Here is a 19,084-nt window from a genome sequence, read left to right as displayed (position 1 = left end):
ATGGATTTAAAATAGATGATTTTATTAAGTTTCTGCCAGCATTCTTTTTTCACCTTTTAATCTATGAAGAGATCACTCTTGTGGTCGCAGCATTTAGAAAGACACCTGTTACTTTTCATGATTATTGAGAATATATGCCATTATAGTATGTTATAGATTTATAGAACCTGGAAATTCTAACCTTAAATTTGCTGTTAGAGAAAAGTATTACCAATTTCATATTTACTAGCCCAGGGTTGACTCTTGCAGCATAATCCTGGTGGTAGGCAGCTATAAAATAATTTTTCTGCTTCCATTACTACTTTTTAGGCATCTTGGATCAAATTTGTTTTGCCTACTCTCACCTTATTTTTTCTATCAGGTAGGCAATAACTAGGGGTGTCAAATGATTTGAAACAGACAAGTTGACTGTGGAAAAAATCTTGCCCCCAGATGGCTCAATAAGTGACCACTGTAGATTCCCAAGCTGGAATTTGCCAGCTCTTCCTGGAGTGAATATGTTCAGTTTCCTTGCATTGCTCCGTGCATTTCATTCTCTCCCATTGCTCTGTGCACTTATGTGTATTGTGCCAATTCACTCTGCATCATGACATGAAGTTTCAGTGTCAGAGGTGGTATTGTGATATGAACTCGTTTATGATACTTAACTCTGGGAGTACGTGAGTATTGGAGAAGAAACAAGTTTGATGTGTGTGTAGCCAGCATCTAAGCTATAGAAATGTGTCCCAAATCTTGCAGTTTAGGTATAAAAGAGACATTATAGTCAATTGTATAAATTTGATTAGAATCCTTTAGTTTAATTACATTACCAAGAATGAGTTGTACATTTGAAAGAAACTTTCCTAAACTATGCTAGAGGAAAACCAAATTATGTTTCTCTTCTCTCTATAGAAAAAAAAAAGTCACAAAATCATTGTGCTATGAAGAGCTAATCAAAGCATTGGTAACAAAAAAATAGAAAAATAATATGAAAGCGGTTTCTCAGACACTTAATTAAAAAATATTTTGTTCTTTTTCTGGATGTTGTGCTGTTTGTGATACTTGTCAGCTTTTATAAATTTGTAATTTTACGTGATTTCCTTTGCTCATTCTAAGGAAACATTCACTTTCATTCCTAATTTGTTATTCTTTTACTTAAAGAGTCCTACTTCAAATTATATAAGGGGCAAAACCTACAAAACCTGAATCCACCGGTGCACCTACATGAGACAATCTTACTTGCATTCTTATGTTTATTAGTTTTGCAGCAGATATTTCTTCTATGACTCCTCTCTGAGGTATAATTATACACGCTTCTGTAAGATCATTCTATTGCTACAGATCTTGTAATGGCAACTTTTTGTAGGAATTTGAATATTGCACCCGGATGACACAGAACAGCAAAGCAATTTTGCATAAACTTTTGACATTGTTGATCCCATCAAAATGTTTAAATTAGTCCCAAATGATTGGAATGATTCAGTCCTTTTGGACTATGTTTTCAATGCACGCTGTGAAGCTGAAGTTCTTTGGCAGCATTTGTTTTTTTCCGGCAGGTTAGAGAAATTAGACTTTTCAACAGGGGAATTCAAGTTAGCAAGATTTAAAAAAAGAAATAAATAGAAAGAGAGAGAGAGGGAAATACAAAGAAATAAAAAACGGTATACTGGTCTCCATACATTTGGAGATTATAACTCTATTTCAAGCAATTATGATAATTTTTAGTATTTACATGACTGTCTTTGTATTATAGAAAATGTTAGATTATGATGATTGTACAGGCCAGCTCTGTATGCTTTATATTTGCAGCAAAAGCAAAACAAGGATACCACAAAAATGATCAAAACTTGAAATAATTTGTTAATTTGTTACTTGTTAGTCATGCTGTGGTAAGGCTTTTCTTTAACATTGGTGTACTTTATTTGGGAATTTCGTTTATAGGATCAGTAAGCATAGCCTAAGATCCATTGAGTATTAATGAAAAATGTTGCACTTTCAGTAATTAACTGCAATATGACATCAATTTCATTTTAAAGGTTTCAGGGAAAGGTACATTTTATAATTTCCCAATAAAAACAAATATTTAGCAGTTCTGATTGTCAGAAAATGTATACTTAAATGCAGCTGAATTCTTCTTTCCACAATAATTGGTATTTTCTTGCTCATTTGTGTTTGGTAAAAAGTAGTGGTGGTATAAGTGTAGTTATATTTAAATATCAGTTATTTTTAAATTGTGAAGTATTCAGAAGACTAATACAAAATTGTCTACAACTCTGTAATGTAAGCATAGTACTTTACCTCTGATTTGAATATATGGACAATTTAGAGAAAGAGAGAATCACTTAACAAAATACAGGGAAGTTTAAAATAGCATTATTCTGAATACATGAATATGTTTAAAATTCAAAGATAAAGGAGATATTTGCAGCTAGGGTTAATAGAGCAAAATGTTTAGCTTTAGAGGTATATCTTAAGGTTGAGTGGGAAAAAAAGAATGAGTTTTTATTGTTGTAGAGTTTAAACAAAGACAATGACAATGACACAAAAGAAAGCAAAAACAAACAACAACAACAAACCTCCTTTTGAGAGAATAGTAAAAATAAAGAACAGAAAACCAAACCTTTCCATAAAGTGTTTAAGAAAGCAGTCCATTCTAAATTATGACATTTATAAATATCATCATCATTTCTCAGTAAGCCGTATGTGAAACTTCAGAATCATCTATGATTTATCTATAAACTTCTCGACCATCAGTTAGTCACCAAAACATTAATTATTGTATTATCTCTCTCACACACAATTGTTATGTTAGAATTTAGTATGGAGGTTATTCCAAGTTCTCAACATACCTCTGGTCAGTTACTAGCAATGTAGCCTTGAGTGAGCATATAACCTGTAATAATCTCAAGTCACTTTAGTTGTAACACAGTAATAATAAAAGCACATGCCTAATTTGTGTGGTAGATACTGCAGGATATTTATAAAGCATGTAGCAGGTAACATATTAAGTCTTCACTAAATATTACCTATTAATATTTTCTATTATTCCAATACTAACTTCTAGTTTTGGCCTTAACTACTTATGCTTAGTTATTCTAATAACCTTCATATTCATCCCCCTGACTATTATTTCCCCACAACAAGCTATCCTGCGTGACTTTGCTAGACCAATATTCCAAAATCATAGTTATTATCATGTTTCTTTACTTCTCAAAATCTGTTCTTATATTTTATGTAACCAAATAATCAATTTTAACACAATTTGCCTGTCTTTCAAGTCATTCAATGTCCACATTTTGTCCTCAAACTTTTGTGTTTGGTTCCAGATCACTGCAATAAAGCAAATATCACAATAAAATGACTGGCATTAATATTTTATTTTTCCAGTGCATATACAACTTATGCTTACACTATGCTGTAGTCTACTAAGTATGCAATAGAATAGCATTATGTCTAAAAACATGTGCATACTTTAGTTTAAAATTGCTTTATTGTTGAAATATGTTATCAGTCACCTGAGTCTTCAACAAGTCATATTCTCTTGAGTGATGGAGGGTCTTCCCTGGATGTTGATAGCTACTGACTGATCAGGCTGGTGGTTACTAAAGGTTGGGGTAGCTGAGGAAGTTTCTTTTATTAATTTTATTTTATTTTAATGTTTTTTGGGGGAACAAACATGTTTTGTTAGATAGATAAATCCTTTAGTGGTGATTTCTGAAATTTTGGTGTACCCCTCAATGCATAATATTTTATCCCTCATACCCATCCCGCTCTTTCACAAAGTCCATTATATAATTCTTAGGCCTTTGTGTCCTCATAAGTTAGCTCCCACTTATAGGTGAGAATATAGGATTTTTGGTTTTCTATTCCTGAGTTATTTCATTTAGAATAAGGGTCTCCAGCTCCATCTGGGTTGCTGCAAATGCCAATATTTCAGTTCTTTTTATGGCTAAGTAGTATTTCTTGGTGTGTGTATATACACTGCATTTTCTTTATCTACTCATTGGTTGATGGGCATTTAGGATGATTCTGTATTTCTATAACTGCAAGTTGTGCTGCTATAGACATGCATGTACAAGTGTCTTCTTCATATAATGATTTATTTTCCTTTGGGTAGATACTCAGTAGTGGGATTGCTAGATAAAATGGTAGTTCTATTTTTAGTTCTTTGAGGAATCTCCATACTGTTTTCCATAGTGTTCATAGTAGTTTACATTCCCATCAGCAGTGTAAAAGTGTTCTTTTTTCACCATATCCATGCCAACATTATGTTTTGATTTTTTTAATTATAGTGATTCTTGTAAGAATGAGTTGTAATTTTAATTTGCATTTCCATGGGAAGTGTTTCCATTTGTCTGTGTCATCTGTAGTTTCTTTTTCAGCAGTGTTACGTAGTTTTTCTTGTAGAGATATTTCACTTCCTTGGTTAAGTATATCCCTAAGTATTTTATTTTATTTTTATTTTTTGGAAACTGTTGTAAAAGAAACTGAGCTCTTGATTTGATTCTCAGCTTGGTGTTTAATGGTGTACAGCGGTGCAATTGATTTGTGTACACTGATTTTTTATTCTGAAACATTACTGAATTCATTTTTCAGATCTATGAGTTTTTTGGATGAGTCTTTAGGGTTTTCTAGTTATATGAACATATCATTGGTGAACGGCGACAGTTTGACTTTTCTTTTCTGATTTTGACTCCTTATATTTCTTTCTCTTGTCTGCTCTGGTCAGGACTTCCAGTAATATGTTGAATAGAAGTGGTGAAAGTGGACACCATTGTCTTGTTCCAGTTCTCAGAGGGAATGCTTTGAACTTTTTTTCCATTCAGTGTAATGTTGGCTGTGGTTTTTTTGTAGATGTTTTTTTCCTACTTTCAGGTATGTTTCTTCTATGCCAATTTTGCTGAGGCCTTTAATAATAAAGGGATGCTGGAATTTGTCAAATACTGTTTCTGCATCTATTGGGATGATAGTATATTTTTTGTTTTTAATTCTGTTTATGTGAGGTATCACATGTATTAACTTGCATATATTAAACCATCTGTGCATCCCTGGTGTGAAACCCTCTTGATCATGGTGTGTTCTCTTGTTGATATGCTATTGGATTCAGTTAGCTATGTTGTTATATAATGTCCATCTATTTATTTTTCTTTGTTATTGTTGTTGCTTTAAAGTCTGTTTTGTCTGACTGTAAGTATAGCTACTCCTGCTCACTTTTGGTTTCCATTTTCATGGAATATATATTTTTTACCTCTTTACCTTAAGTTTATGTGATTCTTATTTTTTAGGTGAGTCTCTTGAAGATAGCAGATACTTTGTTGGTAGATTATCCATTCTGCCATTCTGTGTCTTTTAAGTGGAGCACTTAGGCCATTTACATTAGTATTGAGATGTGAGGTACTATTCTATTTATCCTGTTAGCTGTTGCCTTAATACTTTTCTTTTTCAATGTGTTATTTTTGTATAAGCCCTCTGAAATTTATGCTTTAATGAAGTTCTATTTTGGTGTATATTGAGGTTTTGTTTCAAGATTTAGAACTCTTTTTAGAATTTCTTGCCACGCTGGCTTTGTAATGACAAATTCTCTCAGCATTTGTTTAACTGAAAAATACTTTATCTCTCCTTCATTTGTGAAGCTTAGTTTTTCTGGATACAAAATTATTGGCTGACAATTATCTTGTTTAAAAGGCTAAAGGTAGGACATCAAGTTCTTCTGGCTTGTAAGGTTTCTGTAGAGAAATAGCTGTTAATTTGATAGGTTTTCCTTTATAGGTTATCTTATGCTTTTGTCTCATAGCTCTTAAGATTTTTTCCTTTGTCTTGACTTTAGATAACCTGATGATTATTTGCCTTAGTGATTATCTTTTTGCAATAAATTTTCCAGGAGTTCTTTGAGCTTCTTGTATTTGAATGTCTAGATCTCTAGCAAGGTCAGGGAAGTTTTCCTCAATTATTTCTTCAAATAAATTTTCCAAACTTTTAGATTTCTCTTCTTCCCCAGGAACACCAGTTATTCTCAAGTTTGGCCACTTAACATAATCCCAAACTTCTTGAAACCTTTCTTCATTTTTTATTACTTTTTCTTTGACTGTAGGATTGTTTTACTTTGAAAGGCTTGCCTTCAAGCTCTGAAGTTCTTCTTTCTACTTTTTCTATTCTATCGTTAAAACTTTTCCCTGCATTTTGTATTTCTCTAAGTGTGACTTTCATTTTCAGAAGTTGTGATGGCTTTTTTCTTTATGACATCTATTTTTCTGAAAATGTTCTCATTCATATCCTCTATTGTTTTTTCAAAATTTCTTTAAGTTGGTTTCACGTTTTTCTGCTATCTCCTTGAGTAGCTTAATAATCATCCTTCTGAATTCTTTTTTCTTTTTCCTTTTTCTTTTTTTGGAGACTGCGTCTTGCTCTGTCACCCAGGCTGGAGTGCAGTGGTGCAATCTCGGCTCACTGCAACCTCCACCTCCTGGGTTTAAGTGTTTCTCCTGCCTCAGCCTCCTGAGTAGCTGGGATTACCAGTGTGTGCCACCATGCCCTGCTAATTTTTGTATTTTTAGTAGAAACGGAGTTTCACCATGTTGGTCAGGCTGGTCTCAAACTCCCGACCTCGTGATCTGCCCACCTCAGCCTCCCAAAGTGCTGGAATTACAGGCTTGACTTCTGAACTCTTTATCTGGCAATTCAGAGATTTCTTCTTGGTTTCGATCCACTGCTAGGGAGCTAGTGTGATCTTTTGGGGTTGTTATAAAACCCTGTTTTGTTATATTACCAGAATTACTTTTCTGGTTCCTTCTCATTTGGGTAGGTTAATACTTACCATTTTTTTTGGAATTTATTTTTAACTGAATTGTGCTTTTATTTAATATATATTTCTTTTTTATTCTCTTGAGGATCAGACTTTAATGCTTATTTTAGCCTAATTTGATTCTTGATGCTTGTAAGGGTAATGAGTCTCTAAGAGATCCTTAGTTATAAGAGTCTTTGTGTTCTGGTTTTCCCTAATGGTGGCTGTAGTAGTTACATTATTGGTGTGTGGACCAGTTTACTATCTCCTATGGAGTTGGAATGGCAAGGATCTCTTGAAGCATATCTCATTCTCTTGTGGTATACACTTTATTTATTTATTACTTGTCCTCGTATTTTATTGACTGAGTTGATGAATCAGGCTTCAGGCCAAAAGGGGAGGTATCCCTGGGTAAGCACTGATCCTGACTAAGGCAGATAGGTAGATGTAATAACCAATGTTGGATCAAGGTGCCAGCCATAATGAGGATGGCCAGGTGAACTCTCAATTAAATGTGCTGAGGTTTTATCAGGGTGAAGAGTGGGAGCTACCTCAGCTTCCTGCCAGATCAGCAGGAAAGCTTCACAGCCTCACTCCTGCTTTATGTTTCAGCTATTCAGATCGTACAGACACCACTTTTTGTCTATGGAAATGTTGATGTTTCAAGTAGGGGGGAATTGTGACTCTGCCACACTTGCAGGCCTGAATCTGGGGTATGCTCCTCCTATGGGGCTGCACTCTCCGGGACTGTTCCAGAAAGTCTGTCTATAGGTGACTCCATACTGCATTCCTGTGGGGGAAGCTCCAGCTGTGTCTACAACAGAGTACCAGTGGGGAACAAGGACCCTTTCTCCAAGGCTCTTCATGATCACCGAAGCTGCCTGCCTGTTGTGATATAGGTGCAGAATTTTTATTACTGCATCCAGCACTGCAATTGTGTTTCTGCTGTGAGAAACTCCCCACCAGCAGAAAGATCTGGAACTTAAGACCTGCTGTTCGGATTTTTTGTCCCATGGGGTGATCCCTTGATGTGGTGTTCTCCCCCTCTCCTTAGGGATGGGGCTTCCTGAGAACCAGACTGCAGTGATTATAATTGATCTTTTGGATCTAATCACCCAGTGGGGCTACGAGGCTCTGGGCTGGTGCTGGGAAATGTCTGTAAAGAATCCCGTGATGTGATCAGTCTTTGGGTCTCCCAGCCATGGATAACAGCACCTGCTCTGGTGGAGATGGTAGGGGAGTGATGTAGACTCTGAGAATCCTTGGTTGTAGACAGGTTACATCCTGGCTTTTTCAAATGCTGGTTATGCTAGCAGTGAAGTAGTCACATGGACAGACTCAGGACCTCTGGTTAGCCAGGATGTTGCAGGCAGTGGAATTAACTGTTGTTTTCTCCTTCCTGGGAGCGGAGTTATTCTGTCATGAGATGCTATAATGGCCTTAGTTGGTTGACCTCCAGCCAGGAGGTGGCACTTTCAGGAGATCACAGCTGTTGTATTGGCAGTGGAATTTGAGCTTGCCCTAAGTTGGCCAGGGGAAGTATTTTGATTTCTCAGGCGATGGGTGGGGCCATAAAGCTCCCAAGAGTTTATGTCTTTTGTGTTTGGCTACCAGGGTGGGTAGAGAAATACCATCAGTGGGGCAGGGTTAGGCTGATCTGAGCAAAGACTCTCCTTGGGCAGGACTTGCTGTTGTCACTGTGGGGATGAGCAGGCAGTTCTCAGGCCAATGGGGTTATGTTCCAGAGGGGATTATGGCTGCCTCTGCCATACAGGAGACTTCACTAGGGAAGTGGGGGATAACTGGTAGCAAAAGGCCTTACCCAACCTCCACACAGTTGGCAAGGCTGGTCTTTTTCCCACAGTGCTCCACTAACAGTGCAAGTGCTGAGTTTAGATCCAGGCTGCCTGTGCACAGAACACAGACCCGCCACAGGTCATAAGGTTCCCACTGAAAAAGCAAGCACAGCTTTCACGCCACACCTCTCTCCATTTACCTGCAATGGTGGACACCCCATCCCTACGCTCATTTCTGCTGCAGTTCCCATTCACCCTTTAGATTCTGTTCGAGAGGTTTTGTTCCCACTTGAAATTATCACAACATTTATTTGGGAGCTTCTTTCACCCTGTGTCCCCTCCCTAATTCTGCTGGCTGCCTTTCCTGAGGGCCCCTGTGAGATATAGTAAGAGATGGCTTCCATGGGCTCAATGGGAGTGCCTACAAGCCTCCTCATACTACTGCTTCTACTTTTGTATTTCACATGGCTCCCTAAATCCATTCCAGCTCTAGATAAGGTTAAATCCTTCTCCCGTTATCTGAATTTTTAGATTTCCCAGTGGGGATGTGTGTTCAAAGGCATGTTTTCTCACTCTCACAATTTGGGAACTCAAAGCTTTTCACTTGTCCTGCAGAGTTTGCAGAGGCATGTCACTTCTTTCAAATAATCTGTTAATTCTTTTGATTATCCTGATACTTTCCTGCAGTAATTGTTGGAACAAAAGTTCACAGTGTGAGTATAGACACATTGTTCTGTCTATCCAAGTGGGAGATGCACATTAGCCCTGCCTCCTATCTGCCATCTTCCTCTGGTCCCAGAAAGAAAATATGTCAATTTCTTAAAATGAGACAGCAATGGTATTTGCCGTATTAATTGATTCTTTCATAAAAAATTTCTCTGTAACATGCAGTGATTTTTAATAGCATCATCCCCACAACAGAAATTCTTTCAAAGTTTTAGTTGATCATCTCAAACCTTGACACTGTTTTATTAACTAAGTTTCTGTAATCTTCTAAATCAGGTGCTGTCATTTCAACCAAGTTCACAGCATCTTCACCAGGAGTGGACTCTATCCCCCCAAAAATCAATGTATTTGTTTATTCATAAAAAACAAGTTCTCATCCATCCAAGTTTTATCATGAGACTGCAGTATTTAGTTCCATCTTTAAGCTCCACTTCTAATTTTATTTAGCTTGCTATTCCCACCATTTTTATATTACTTTCTCCCTGGAAGTGTTGAATCCATTAAAGTCATTCATGAAGGTTGGAATTATCTTCTTCCAAACTTCTGTTAATGTTGATATTCTGACCTTTCGTGAATCACAAATGTTCTTAATTGGTATCTTGAATGGTGATTTTCTTTCCAGAAGGAATTGCCCAGATCTAGCAGAGGAATCATTACCAATGGCAGATACAGCCTTATGTAATGCTTTTTGTTGTTTGTTTTGTTTTTGAGTTGGAGTCTTGCTGTGTTGCCCAGGTTAGAGGGCTGTGGCACAATCTTGGCTCACTGCAACCTCCACCTTCTGGGTTCAAGTGATTCTCCTGCCTCAGCCTCCTGAGTAGCCGGAATTACAGACACATGCCACCATGCCTGACTATGAAATGCTCTTCTTAAATAAGTCTTGAAAGTCAAAAACATTCATTGACCTAGGGCTACAGAATGGATATTGTGTTAACAGGCATGAAAACTACATTAATCTCCTTGCAAATTTTAATCAGAGTTCTAGGTTGACTGGTGAATTGTCAGTGAACAGTAATATTTTGAATGAAATCTTTACTTCTGAGCAGTAGGTCTCAACAATGGGCTTAACATATTAAGTAAACCATACTGTAAACAGATGTTCTGTCATCTGGGTTTTGCCATTCCATTTCTAGAGGACAGGCAGAGTATAATTAGCATAATTTTTAAATACCCTAGGATTTTCAGAATAGTAGATGAGCATTGACTTCAACTTAAAGTTGCCAGCTGCATTAACCACTAACAAGAGAGTCAGCTTGTCTATTAAAGCTTTGAAGTCAGGCATTGACTTCCTTTCTCCAGCTATGAAAGTCTTAGATGGCATCATCTTCCATCAGAAGGCTGTTTTTGTCTACAATGAAAATCTGTTTTTAGTATAGCCACCTTCTTCAATTATCCTAGCTAGATCTTCCAGACAACTTGCTGCAGCTTCTCCGTCAGCATTTGCTGCTTCACCTTGCATTTTTGTGTGATGAAGATAGATGGCTTATTTCCTTCAACCTCATGAACCAACCTCTACTAGCTTCAAACTTTCCTACTGTAACATTCTCACCTCTCTCAGTTTTCATAGAGTTGAAGTGTGTTAGGGCCTTGCTCTGGATTAGGCTTTTGCCTAAGTGAATTTTGTCACTGGTTTGTCTTTGATTTAGACCACTGAAATTTTCTCCATATCAGCATGTAATAAGGCTGTTTCATTTTCTTATCATTCAGGGTTTTGCTGGAGTAACACTTCTAATTTTCTTCAATAACTTTTTCTTTGCATTCACACCTTGGCTCATTATTTAGTGCAAGATGCCTAGCTTTCAGCCTATTTTGATTTTTGAAGTGCCTTCTTTATTAAGTCTAATCATTTTCTAGCTTTTGATTTAAAGTGAGAGACCTGAAACTCTTTATTTGACGTGAATACTTACATGACATTGTAGGGTTATTAATTGGCCTAATTTAAATATTGTTGTGTCTCAAGGTATAGATAGACCTGACAAGAAGGAGAAAGATGGGGGAAGTGCTGGTAGGTAGAGCAGTCAGAACACATACAACATTTATGTATTAAGTTTGCTGCCTTATGTGAGTGCAGTTTATGGTGCCACAAAACAATACAATAGTAACATCAGAGACCGTATATGACCATAACTGAGATAATACTGAAAATTTTTGAAATATTATAAGAATTGCCAAAATGTAACACAGAGACACAAAGTGAGCAAATGATGTTGGAAAATTGTTACCAATAGGCTTTCTTGATACAGGATTGCCACAAACAAATGTTAATAAACACAATATCTGTGAAGCACAATAAAGCAAATAACAAAGAAACTGAGGTGTGTCTGTTGCAATCACATATTGTTTAAAACAGTGAATACATTTCTGAGAAATATATTCTTAGGCAATTTCATCATTGAATAAATATTGTAGAATGTATGTACACAACCCTAGATGTTATAGCTTACTACACACTTAAGGTATAGAGTATCCCTTATTGCTTCTAGAATGCAAACCTGTATGATACATTAGTGAACTGAATACTGTAGGCAATTGTAACACAATGATATGTGTGTGTGCATCTAAACATATCTAAGCATGGAAAAGGTACAGTAAAAATATGGTGTACGAGATTAAATTTGATACATCTGTATAGGGCTCTCACCATGAATGGAACTCACAGGACTACAAGTTGCTCTGGTTGAGTCAGTGAGTGAGTGGTAAGTGAATGTAAAGGCGTAAGATTGCATTCAACTGAAGACTTTATAAACACTGAACATTTAGGCTGTGCTAAGTTCATTTAAAAGATTGTTTTTTCTTAAAAATAAATTAAGCTTGGCTTACTGTAACTTTTTTACATCATAAAATTTTTAATTTTTTCAACTCCTTGACTGATTAAAAATAATACTTAGCTTACAACACAACAACATTTCATAGCTGTACAAAAATATTTTCTTTGTTTATATGCTTATTTACAACCTTCTTAAAATAATTTTTAATGCTTTCATTACTTTTTAAACTTTTTTGTTATAAACTAAGACACAAAAATACACTTGATCCTAGGCCTACACAGAGCCAGAATCATGATATCACTGTCTTCTACCTCCACATCTCAGATTTTCAGGGGCAATTACTTGCATGAAGCTGTCATCTCCTATGATAACAATGACTTCTTCTTAAATACCTCCTGAAGGACTTGCCTGAGGCTGTTTTACAGGTAATTTTTTTTTATAAGTTACTCTTTCACAATAGTACATTCTAAATAATGATGAAAAGTGCAGTATAGTAAACAGCAGGCGATAGGAATTTTCAGCTTCATTATAATCTTATGAAATCACCATCATATATGTGGTCCATCACTGACTGATATTATGTGGTGCATGACTGTGAATCTTTTATTCTGACCAGGTTAATCTATTTTGTAGTCAGTCAAGAAAAGAATGCTCATTTGTCACCACTAAAATTTTGTATCAACTAACTCTCCCCTAACCAGATCTGGTGCTCTCTCTCTCCTTCTAATATGTTTATTATCTCTTAGGGGTTATTGAGATATTATTCTTTTTACTTAACTCTATTTATTCCCTAAGATGGTTCTTGAGTACATAACAGACAGTGAACTATTTTGTATTTTCTATAATGTTTAGAATGCTGCTATATGCATCGAAGTTGCATGCAGGTGATTTTTGAAGCTCTAAACTCATTAACAGACTACTGTAAATGGTTACTTTTCTTTCAACTCCCTACTGGCAATTTATCTCACTTATTTATCTGTTACTAGTAGACTCTCCCTTTTGCTATCATGAACCATGTAATAGGTTTCTTCATGGGAGAATAGTTGGAATTAACATTACAGACTCTCCTGTTTTTAGTTTCATTAAGTATTACTTAGAATTTTTCTGCTAATTGATAAAAACCTTGAAAATGAACATTAGGAATTTGAGCTAATTTCATTAGAAAAACATATGTCATTCTATTTTTAAATATGTGAAGAATGATTCAATAAAATGGTCCTTCAAGATCAACATGTCATGGGGAACAGGGAGAGATGGGAGTAAATGAGCCCAGCTAGGTGTCTACTACAATGCTCACCAGCAATCTCATCACTGGATATATACCCCCCAAAATATAGATCATTATACCACAAAAACTCTCACTTGTATGTTCATCACTATGTTATTCACAATAGCAATTACATGGAATCAATCTATGTGCCTATCAGTAGTGAACTGGATAAAGTAAGTGTGGTCCATATACACCATAGCATCCATAAAAAGATGAGATCATGTTCCTTGCAGCAACATGGACGGAGCTAAAGACCATAGTCCTAAATGAATTAACACAGGAACAGAAAACCAAATAACCACAGTTTCTATTTTTTCCATGTTTATGTCCATGTTTTTTCAATGTTTAGCTCTCACTAATAAGTGGGAGCTAAACTACTAGACTACTAGAGGGAGGAGGGAAGAAAGTGGGAGTGAGATGAAGAAATAGCTACTGGGTACTATGCTCACAAATGGAGTCCAATATACCCATGTAACAATTCTACACATGTACCCCCCATATCTAAAATAAAAGCCAAAATAAAGAGCACACCAAACTCAAAGCTGGCAGAAGACAAGAAATAACCAAAATCTGAGCTGAACTGAATGGAATTGAGAGGTGAGATCTCAAAACCTTTCTTTTGTGGCGACATAATTCAACTCATAGTATCCACTATCCCTTATCCATTGAAATATTTTGTTTTTTACTTCTCCAGCACTACTTCTAATTCATAGCAATTTTAATATTCTTATGGATAATCTTTCCAGTCTTCTGTTCTCTTAGGTCCTTGAAATATTTTTCAGTGAACCTGTACTTTGTTTCACCTCAGTAATATGGTTAGGCTTTGTGTCCCAACCAAATTTCATCTTGAATTGTAATCCCCAGGTGTTAAGAGAGAAACCTGTTGGGAGGTGATTAAAACATGTGGGCAGTTTCGCTATGGTGTTCTTGTGATAATGAGTGCATTCTTATGAGATCTGATGGTTTTATAAGTGTTTGGCAAGTTCCTCCTTTGCAGGCTTTGCTCTCTCCTGATGCCATGTGAAAAAGTTCTTTGCTTCCCCTTTGCCTTCCTCCATTATTGTAAGTTTCCTAAGGCCTCACCAGCCATGTGGAACTCTGAGTCAATTAAACCCCATTCCTTTATAAATTACTCAGTCTTGGGTATTTCTTTATAGCAGTGTGAGAATGGACTGATACACTAGGCTTCTCATTTTTATTGAGAAATCCAAGACTTTACTGTTACACGCGTCCATGTGAAGAGGCCACCAAACAGGCTTTGTGTGAGCAACAAGGCTGTTTATTTCACCTGGGTGCAGGTGGGTTGAGTCTGAAAAGAGAGTCAGCAAAGGGTGGTGGGATTATCATTAGTTCTTATAAGTTTTGGGATAGGCAGTGGAGTTAGGAGCAAAGTTTTGGAGGCAGGGGTTGGATCTCACAAAGTACATTCTCAAGGGTGGGGAGAATTACAAAGAACCTTCTTAAGGGTGGGGGAGATTACAGAGTACATTGATCAGTTAGGGTGGGGCAGAAGCAAATCACAATGGTGGAATGTCATCAGTTAAGGCTATTTTCACTACTTTTGTGGGTCTTCAGTTACTTCAGGCCATCTGGATGTATACGTGCAGGTCACAGGAGGTGTGATGGCTTAACTTGGGCTCAGAGGCCTGACAAGAAATGTCTATACAGACTGTCTCCTCTTCCTTTCTTCCAATTTTTCCTTAAATACACTCTACTCAGGACTCATATCACATTTGCATTAAAACCCTTGTCAAGTTCACCAATGACATTTATATTCCTAAATGAAATGGTTAACTTTCAGTTCCCATCTTACTTGACATATTATGTATTTGACACTAGTGATCATTTCCATCAACTTGAAATATTTATTTTTTTCCATTTTATTTCCAGAACAACATTATTCTATATTATTTTTATTCCGATTTCTGTTTTTTTTTTGTGCATAATCACTTTTAAAGTTTCCTTTCCATTTTTCTGATCTTAATAATTAGAGTGATGTAGGCCTTAATAACCTTCTTTATCTACCCACCCTCATGTCTAGATAGTGTTAACCTATGTTGTGGCTTTAAATTACATATCTATGCCAATGGCAACAAAATTTATTATCTCTAGTATAAACTTCTACCTTGAATTCAAGACTCATACATCCCATTGTCTTCTCAGCATTTCCTCTTGGGTCTCTAGGCATCTCAGTATTAACATATCCCCAAAATCTCCTAATATCTCCTTTCCAAAAGTTGCTCCTCTGTTATTTACCATTTAAGTAAATGACAATCCAAAATCTTAGATTTATTATTTACTCACCTCTTTCCCTTACATCTGTTAGCCATTTCATCATCCAAACTCAGCTACGCTCAACTTTAAAATGTCTTTAGAATTTGAGAATCTGGCTACTTCTCATCACCTTCTACCTATCCTGGCCAAAACTCCCATCATATTTTACCTGAATTATTACATTAACCTACTAAATGTTTATCCTATTGTGTTTCAGTTTTTTCATCTTTTTGTGTCTTAGGTCACTCATCTTAATATCCCAGTTTCGATAATTACTGCTGTAATTTATAGTAGTAATTCCTTTACAGGATTTACAGTCTGTTGATACTACCATCTTTTAACTCTTTCTCACCATCTTTTGTGGGTTGGTGCAAAACTGGAGATATCACATTACAGTATCAGAGCCAAATATTATGGGTAATTTCTAGTTAATATAAATAGTGAAAGAGGTAAATTATGTGGAATCCAGATTGTGTAGCTCCCCAGGTCCACTTAGCTCCACTTTTATCCTGGATTTTGTTATTGAATAGTGAAGATTCCCCAGATCCTACCAGTGTCATCTCATCTCCTAATAATTTTGATTGTCTTGGATTCACTGAAGTGAGGGCTAAACTCCAAGAAAGTCTCATAACATTTGTTGTAACTTCCTAATATACCAATCTTATCTGATCTAACCCTTGCAGTCACTGGCTCTTCCCAGCACTTCTGGGCTTAGATGTAGCTGCTAAACTGCAAGGAGTATGGAATCAGGCATCTTCAGTGACTGGAAGGGCAGTGAGTCAAAACACAGAAAAGAGAAAGAATTAATCTATGGCTCTGCTTTTCTCTTACAGATAAACTTTTAATGCATGATGATTCACCATGGCATTTTCAGATATTCCGTGCGATCAAACAGCAAGCTGTTTCCTCGTTAAGCCATTGGTGACTTTTTCACGCTCATTTTCTGTTGTGTCATCTGTCTTTTCCTTACTCCGGATGCCCTGAAATAACATGACTAACATCCCCATCCCATCCCCTACACCAATAAACATTAGTACACAGGCTTTGTTTTTAATGACTCTCATCTAAGACATCAAAATTGTTGAATATTTTTCCAAATGGTGGAATCATAGATAGTACATGGGTATATTCACTACTCTAACATCTAGCAAAATGAACATTAGAACATTTTATTTCCTATATGGCTTACATTCTCTTCTGGCATTTACTTTGTGAAGTAGACGTGGATTAAATTTATCTATTTTCATGTCCATAGGGAAGAAAATCATAGATTATTTAACACTTTATGATGGAAAAACTTTAGGTTACATAGCAAGGAGTCAAGTTCAACATGGGGGAAATGCTCAGGGCTGCAACTTTTTAAAGCTGTCTCCACAAATGAAGGCATTTCTCCAGGTTTAAAAATTATGAGTTGTTTAGTAAAAATAAATGAGATTATGTTTTTATAACAACTTAAAGATGCTGCTTCATTAACTAAAGAAAATAAAACATACCTATTAAAATCTTGTACATCTATTATTCATATAGTTGTTTGTCATATCAAGTAGCTTATGGGCAGAGACTATGGCATTTTCTAGATATAGAATGATATCATCTGAAAAGAGGGATAGTTTGACTTCATAACTGGTTGTCTTTATATCTTTCTTTTGCCTGATTGCACTGTCCAGGACTTTCAATACTATGTTCCATAAGAGTAGTGAGAGCGAGGACCTTTGTCTTGTGCCAGTTTTCAAGGGGAATGCTTCTAGGATTTGCCTATTCAGGATAATGTTGGCTGTGGGTTTGCCATATATGTATCTTACTACTTTAAGAACTTCTTAATTTCTGCCTTAATTTCTTTATTTACCCAAAAGTCATTCAGAAGGAGGTTTTTTTTTTTATTTCCGTGTAATTGCATGATTTCAAGTGATTTTTTTTTTTAAAGTCTTGATTTCTACTTCTATTGTGCTGCAGTTCAAGAGTGTTTTTGGTATGATTTCAGTTATTTTGTATTTGCTGAAGATTGTTTTATGTCTGATTATGTGGTTAATTTTAGAGTATGTGTCATGTGGTGGTGAGAAGAATGTACATTCTATCGCTTTTTAACTACAGAGTTCTGTATATGACTTTCAGATCCATTCGATCCAGTGCTGAGTTAAGGTCATGAATATCTGTGATGATTAATATTAAGTGTCAACTTTATTGTTTGATAGATGCAAAGTATTGTTTCTAGGTGTGTCTGTGAGGGTGTTGCCAAAAGAGATTAACATTTGAGTCAGTGGAACTGGGAGAGGAAGACAACCCTCAATCTGGGTGGGCACCATCCAGTAGGCTGCCAGCATGGCTAGAAAAAGAAGGCAGAAGAAGGTGCAATAAGCTGACTTGCTGAGTCTTCCGGCTTTTGTCTTTCTCAAGTGCTGGTTATTTCCTGCATTCAAACATCAGACCCCAAGTTTTTCAGTTTTTGGACTCTTGGACTTACACCAGTGGTTTGCCAAGGGTTCTCGAGACTTTGGCCACAGACTGAAGGCTGCACTGCTGGTTTCCATGCTTTTGAGGCTTTCAGACTTGGACTAAGTCACTACTGGCTTTTTTACTCCTCAGCTTGCAGATGGCCTATGGTGAGACTTCACCTTGTGATTGTGTGAGTCAAGTCTCCTTAATAAATTCCCTTTACTATATACATATATCCTATTAGTTCTGTCCTCCTGCAGAACCCTGACTAATGCAATATTTCTGTAATTTTCTGCCCTGATAATCTGTCTAATACTGTCAGCAGAGTGTTGAAGTCTCTCACTGTTATAGTATGAAAGTCTAAGTCTCTGTGTAGATCTCTAAGAATTTGCGTTATGAATCTGGGTGCTCCTATGTTGGGTACATATATATTTTGGATAGTTAGTTCTTCTTGTTGAGTTGAACCCTATACTATAATGTAATGTTTTCTTTTGTCTTTTTTTTTCAATCTTTCTTGGCTTAAAGTCTGTTTTGTCTGAAATTAGAATTGCAACCCCTGCTTTTTTCTGTTTTCCATTTGCTTCATAGATTTTCTTCCATCCCTTTATTTTGGAACTATGAGTGTCACTGAATGTGAAATGGATCTCTTAAAGACGGCACACCTTTCAGACTTGCATTTTATTCAGTTTGCAACTCTATCGCTTTTAAATGGAGTATTTAGCCCATTAACACTCAAGGTCACTATTGATATATGTGGTTTTGATCCTGTCATCATGATGTTAGCTGGTGATTGTGCAGGCTTGTCTGTGTCATTGCTTTACAGTATCACTGGTTGTGATGGTTAACTGAGTATGAACTTGATTGAATTGAAAGATGTGAAATGTTGCTCCTGGGTGTGTCTGTGATGATGTTGCCAAAGGAGATTAACATTTGAGTCAGTGGACTGGGAAAGGCAGACCCACCTTTAATATGGGTGGGCATAATCTAATCAGCTGCTAGCAGGGCCAGACTAACAAGCAGACAGAAGAACATGAAAAGACTAGAATGGCTTAGCCTC

This window comes from Mandrillus leucophaeus, unplaced genomic scaffold (assembly GCF_000951045.1).
Source record: "Mandrillus leucophaeus isolate KB7577 unplaced genomic scaffold, Mleu.le_1.0 Scaffold470, whole genome shotgun sequence".
NCBI lineage: Eukaryota > Metazoa > Chordata > Mammalia > Primates > Cercopithecidae > Mandrillus > Mandrillus leucophaeus.
Note: the sequence above shows the minus strand (reverse complement) of the source record.